This window comes from Cryptotermes secundus, unplaced genomic scaffold (genome assembly GCF_002891405.2).
Source record: "Cryptotermes secundus unplaced genomic scaffold, Csec_1.0 scaffold120, whole genome shotgun sequence".
NCBI lineage: Eukaryota > Metazoa > Arthropoda > Insecta > Blattodea > Kalotermitidae > Cryptotermes > Cryptotermes secundus.
Window position 1 is genome coordinate 1,835,954 of NW_019742442.1, and position 7,518 is coordinate 1,843,471.

Here is a 7,518-nt window from a genome sequence, read left to right on the forward strand (position 1 = left end):
CGTAAGATTGCACTGAGCGGAGCCAAATAACAGTTTCGTCCTCAAAGAAGAAGAAACTGCAACGTCATCGCAAAGAAAGGAAATTTCTCTCGAACTGTGAGTGACGCATTCATTCATATAATATTGACGTCACGTGGCATAGCGTTACTGCACAACCGGGTGAGTATTCTTGCCATTAGAAGAGAAGCTGATTGTCGCGTTTTTTATTAAAACTTTTTCAAATATAGGATACAGATCATAATTAGATATTTTATTTTGTACGATAAGTTGCTTTCTTAAATTTGATACGGTTCAGTCAGACCCTCGAGGAAAATGAGAGTTATAGTGAACCAGTTATGCCAGAAATAGAATTGGGAATCACGGTGTAGCATAACTCTCAGATACCAAGTCTAAACAAAATCCTATCAGATTTAGATTGTGTCTTTCTGGGTTGTGATAATTGAGTGGTCAGATAATTGTCTACGAAAGTTTCGGAGGAACATGCCGCTTCCATCTTCAAATAGATGAAAAAATGGGGGTACAATGTTTTTCTAACATGATAGACTGCACATTGTCAAACTGCAAAATGACAACCTACACTTTCACCATCAGGAAACCTCAATATCGCATGGGAAACCCATTAAGTTGTTTAGGAATTAAAACTGGAGTGGGCACGGATGGACGTATATAAATTGTTCTTTATGCGTTCACTTTATGATTTCAGTGCAAACTTCTCCCCATTATATGTTCACTCGCCGGGTGGAAAGATTTCACGATTTTTCCTTCAATCTGTCCACAATGTTCAAAGAGATCCCCACTATTTTCGCTTAAAGGGGAAAATATTCTGGCGCCATTGCACTCTTAAATTTTCAGGGTTTTCAAAGTACTTCAGTGGGCATACCCACTTCATACAGCGTGAGAGTCGAGCAAGTACGCTCATGAGAAGCGGGCTAATCCCATACGAAAAAGTTATTGCGTTATGCTTTCTCGGAATACCAAGCAATATGCATGACAATAGCGTCGCTGTTCCACCTGGTTTACTCCTGTTGAGACTTGCCATGTTTACACAATTATTACGTGCAAGTTCATGCGCGAATAGAGTTGTTCTCTGTTTAAACAAGTCCACAAGACAGTGTCTGGAAGGAATCGTTCAACATTGCGGATTTGGACCTGTTGGCAGCTTATTTGCCCTACTCCTGAGGGGAGGAAACACCTTGTCCATATGTATGCCATTACTACAAATTTGTAAAACAACTGATAAATTTGGACGGATTTGGTATGGACATCTTGTGACTCTGTCGGCCTATTTTTCAATTTCCTATTTCGATGATATCAACATGGCGACAGTGCGAATTTCTGAAATCGGAATGTCCTAGCGTCGCTTCTAGCTTCGTAGCATAAGGGCACAATAATGTTTCGAAAATATTCAGTTTTGTAACATATTTTTTTCGAATAAAAATATACTCTCGAAATGCCCATTTAGCTTTCGGCCTAATGCTGATAACAAATGAACCACTTGAGAGGGGCATGTGAAATATTGCCCTTGGCACACTGAAAGCTATAGTCAAATTCTTCGTGAAATATTTCTTCTATATTTTAAGATCACACATATTACGAAGGTAGAACATTTTCAGGTTATATCATTGAAATTTAAAGCAATCAGTATAAATACATTTTTGAATGGCTCTTGCAATCCACTTACGACCCAGACTTCTTATGCAGTTCCATAATCATTTTTCACCGACGGTAGGACTCCTTGGACAAGTGATCAGCCCTTCGCAAGGCCGCTGCCTAAACATAGGACAACACAAACAGAATAAATGCATACACACACCAAACATCCATACCCTAAGTGAGATTCCTACTCCCACTATCCCAGCGTACTAGTGACCGAAGATAGTTCATGCCTTAGACCTTGCGACTATTGTGAACGGCTAGGAATAAGTACTACTACACATTATCCACAGATATACAATATATCACTAGAAATCAGAATTATGAATTTATATTCTTGATAGCGTCATCATATTTATTGAATAGAAGGAAAAGTGGCAGCATTACCTATCAAGCTAGAAGAAAGATATCACGTTTGGACCTACGAAAAGGAAAGTAACAGGAGGTTGGAGAAAATAACATAATTCAGATCAACTGCTTATTTTTTTACTTACGTATTCAACAAACCAAAAGGCAATTATGAAATAAGGAACAAAAAATTAAATAAAACTAAGACATGCATAGACACAAAAGACGAAACAAGGCAACTTGTATTATTTAGGCAGTATAAAAATAGATAAATCCAACTACGCCATCTATTATGTGGCGTTATTAATACACAAGGAAAGGCAGGGTCTCAGAACAGATCCTCCAAGCACGCCGGAGCATTCTTCAAAATGTGAAGAAAGAATTTCAGAACCACGAACCTGAAATTGTCGGTTGGCTGGGTAACTACGAAACTCATTTACATAATCACCAGAAATTCCAAAAGCACTAAGATTATCAAGAAGCAGGGTATGAGGGACAAGGTCAAATTACCTGCTAAGATCAAAATAAGTGACATCAGCCTGACAGTGAGTTACGGCTAAGGGATAATAAAATGGAGTTAGGTTACCAAAGTGGTAACCGTGGATTTGTATATAGTGAATCCTGCTAGCAGGTAGGAGCTTCATAATGTGCGCTCTTTGCCGTACGTTGTTGGAGGGATGGATTCAACGGGAGTGAGAAAAGCACGGCATGTAGCACTTGAGAAACCCATAGACAGTAGGAGCTGAGGATTTCACAGCGGTGGTCATGAAGAGTTATAGCTTCCGGGATATACTCCATAACGTCCGTTTAAAGTCAACTGATACTTCGACGGAACATGTCGCCTCCACATTCAGGATTAAAGAGTAAGGTAGGCCGCACACCGGCATACGTCAAGACGTGTAACAGTCAAGACACTATGTCTGCGATATGCCGCAAAGAAAGGAGCACAGTTGAAACGAATGAGATTATGAAAACCGCCGCACACCGATTTGAGTTATGATGCTGACGTCAGATTCATGCTGACGAATCACGAATGAAGCAAGACTGCGTCTTTTGTCTCATGTCTTGATGTTTGTCTTGACGCATGCCGGATTGCGGTCTACCTACGACAAGCACGAAATTAGCATGAAGCAGGTAGGAAGCATAACTGCCTGCTGGTTTGTTGTTTGGCTTGAAGATGGCGGTGGCATATTCCTCCGGATCGTCAGGTGACTTTCAGTGGACTGCACTGCATTATATTCAAGAAGACAGAATTCTTCTGTCTTAAGAAGTCATCAGGCATAGAAGAGTGCTTAACATTACAATTGATCTCAAAGAAGTAAGATTTGAAGCTGTGGAGTTGATTCGTCTGGCTCAGGACAGGATCCAGTGGCTTACTCTTGTGAACACGGCAACCAACGTTCGGGTTCCGTACAAGTTTGGAATTTACTGACAATCTGAGTGGCTGTTAACCTCTCAAGGAGTCATGGTAACCTTGCTTCGTAGAGCTGTCGTTGACGGGCCTACGTCAACTACAGAGACACGGATAATTCGCTGCAGTTTTGCGTGAGATAGTCACTTTGTCAACCCACCCTAGTTAGTTAGTTAGTTAGTTACTGGAGATGGTGGGTTTCCCCATGCACTGAGACCTGTATTGGTCCATTGTGCTTCCCTCTATGATTTCTACCAGTCTCTATATCCTACCGGTATTGGTGCTTACCATCAGTCCCGCCCAGCCAGCGAGACCGGCTCTACTAGCTGAGAGGTATCTATAATGCTTCCCCCATCTACCAGAGGTATTAGAGACTGCTGTTGGGCGGGAAACGTCCGTTAATTTGGCTCAGTGACCTCCTACCCTTCTCACAAGTCACTCCACAAAATGTAATTATAATTACGTGTACATAAGATAACGCGGTAACAATTGAAGTCTCTAGAGACGGAGACGAGACAGAAGCGTAGCAGGAGAGGGGGAATAGAGATAACATGTGATTAGTAAAAGTGTTTACAAATTGTTAAACCGCTATAGATAATAGTTTATGAACTAAAGAGTATGATTTATGTGTGTGTAATTTAGTGACTAAGAAAACCCGCTGACAGTACATAACTGCTGTAGCGGTAAGGCTCTAGATTAGTATTTGCGTGAATGCTGACCATATTACTGAGGTTACGGGGAATTTCATTAATCTTTCCATGAGGTTTCCGGACTAGGATTGTGAAACAGCCCACGACTAATTCCAATTTCTTACTTATTAACCATCCATCACCATCTTCCAGTCTTTTTCGATTTTCTCGATCCTTTGCACTAAAAACATGGACATAACAAAATAATCCAAGGCTCAAACATATTTTGATTCTAAAACGTATTTGAAAGGGTCTCGGTATGGTATACTTTTATTACAATATAGTAACACAACGAGACATAGAAATTGGTAACGAAATTTATATTAAAATAATTACTAATCTATCTATCTGTCTATGGCTCTGCAGACCTTGTGGACTTCGGCGGTAGGACTCGGACGGGGGGAGCAGCCCGACGCAAGGCCGCTACCTACTCACAGAACAACACAAACACAGAATAAACACACACAGACACCCATGCCTCGAGTGAGATTCGAACCCACGATTGCAGTGTTTGAGCGGGTGAAGACAGTTGATTCCACAGACCGCACGGCCTCTGTGATCGACATAATTACCAGCGTGGTTCCATATTAGAACTCAATTCAATAACGAATTATCTATCATGAAAACTCCCTGATGATAATCCATCTGGATCGAAACAGGTAATAGATGCAAAAGAGTAAACAAATGTTAGTACAGAAATATCGGTTTATTTATCTGGAATTTTTTCTGTTGACGACCATATAGTAATAACTTCATATGGTATATACGTATATGTATATGTACAAATAGTTTTTACTGAAGTTCTCCGTTTTATTGACGCGGGTTAACCATTGCTTTGTGTAATTCTCTATCCACTTTCATGTCCCAATTCATCCCTCAGGATATCTGTTTTTTATATTAGCTAATCTAATTGGTCTCATGGCACCTGTTAAACACCTTAATTAGCTTCATGAATTTTGCTTATATTTTTTTTCTTCATTGAAGAAAACTTAAAAACTTTCCATAAAGCTCAACTTTCTCTCTATCTTTCTTGTCATTTTAATACTTTACAATTTCACGTGTTCTTGGATGCCGGTGCATTTTATTGTTTACATCATAAAATGTAACCTCTCTTGTGTTTCTTATGCAGACCTAAATGGGTTCAGTCGTAGTTGCTTTCCATCAAGCGGAATTTTGCGCCTCTCCTGGCGACGAATAAAGGCAGTGCGCTTTACAGGTGCGTGATAATGGAACTGGGCGGCTTATCTCCATGCTGTTCGTTAAACGCTGCGTGTAGTTCTGTTGAAATTTCTTTGGCGAATATCAGAATATTCGTCAGAAGCGTTTAAGAGTGGAACACAGAAACATGCTGTAAGAAGAACTATAAACACCTTCTTTCTTTCGGATGCTTCTATCTCTTTACTGAGGCTATTAGGAGCAGCATAATCTGTATTGTTAATTTTCTATTTCACTCTGTCATTTTACACTAGCATATGTCCCTGCAATTTAACTTTTCGAGATATATAACCACAGAGATTTGTAATATTGCGAAGTAGGCAATTGTAAACACAATAAACATGGTTCACTAAGAAATTTATAGGTAGATGTGTGATCTAATTCCGTACAACTTCTCATAGATCTCGCTAAAAGTGTTCGTTGTTTATCGCCTTCAGACAGTGGCATAAACATGCTGCCATGTAGATTGTGTGTCACTATAAACGGAGTTTCGATTGGTGAATGGATTTATTGACCACTTACTGGTCGTAACTACAAATAATGGACAATTGATATTCTAGTAATAATTATGTTTGTAAACTGTTTTCTGTACTAAACAGAGCGAGGTAGCACGATATCGGTTCTCGAAGAATCCCTCTCTTTTATAGATCATTTGTCCAGAACGAACCTCTGCTTGTTGATTGCTTCTTGCCGGTCTGTCTGCTTGGCTTTCATTTCTACCTGAAGGTAGAGGCAGTACGTTACTCCGAAACTTTGGTGAACTTCTGCCAACTGCAGAAGGACGAAAACGTGTTACGATAGCTGGTCTGTGGAACGATATTTGAACTCTGGACCTTCTAAATACGAAGCGACAGTGGCGTTGGTGAATGTCGTTGTAGTTTATATAGCTTAGCCTGGATATATATGTATATAAAATTGCATATGTGCTTGTAAAACCTTGAATATAGAAAAGTGCACAGAATTACGATGATAGGATGATGAAAGGGCTTTATAATTCAAATGCGCAATTTGGAATATCAGAGATTTAAGACACAAGAAATGGTGATGAAACGAAGAATAAAAGAAAATGACGTTTCAGTGGATGTAATAAAAGAAAAAATGTAAAAAGGGCAAAGGTATCCCTGTAACAGGCCGTGAAAGCCCGTAGGGTTGTGAGACGTTGAGGCTCCCACATTTTCTCTAGATAAGCGGCTCACAGATGGCGGTAAGTTTGTCAGCCTTACGCGACGGCCGCCCTTTACCCCCCATGAAGATTCCTGGTACTCATTTCTGTTAGAGGCTGAGTCGACCCCAGGACCATAGTGCGGCTGGAAGGATTAGGTCAATTGAAAACAAAATCCAGTAACTTCATCGGGAATCGTACCCGCGACTTTCCGGCTTGTAACATAGTACCTCAACCAACTACGCTATCGCGTGCCCCAGTAATAACAGAAGCTAAAAAACTACTGAACCGCGTTCAACACACAGAGGACCATACCGGTATTTACAGTGGCCTTAGTAGAAATACAGGCATTCAGCCCCGAAAAATGTTTTGTATTGTCACATAATAGAATGACTATAGACGGGGTTTTTATTGGTAGTCGGATTTATTGCAGGCTTGTACATCTCGTGATTACGCTTTACAGACCACCATCACACAAATTCTAGTGTTCTCCGTCACGGTCTTACTGCGCTGCTTGGTAACGTCTTCCAACAGTGCACGTTCCTCTGCTTCCGGGCTCACGTCCTTGCAGTCTGGCGGCCATCTCACACTAACCTACTCTCTATATGCCGTCTCATGACTCTCCCGTAACGACAGCTGATCCTCGTTATATGGACTCGGTCCGGACCGCGCAGAAAACACCGCATCTAACAGTTACTCCATTGTTGCCTGTTACACAGCCGTTACCTAACAGTGGATGTTTCTCTGACTCCACAATTCTTACTTTGAGCAAATATGCCACAATTTTTAATAAATTATATATTTATTAAATTTACAATGACTGAATCGTAGAAACTAGGCCAAAAATGAAGATAGTTTACGTCACAGTAATTGAGCTTTATACTCGTACATCTGAAGAAGATCTAGTAATATATTTTATGAAACACTACACACTATAGCTAAACGAGAGTATAAATTTAACAGGCCCATTTTACAGAATTAATTATAAAATAATTAAGACTATGCTGTCCTTTCCCTTCAGAATATTCATTCATTAATCA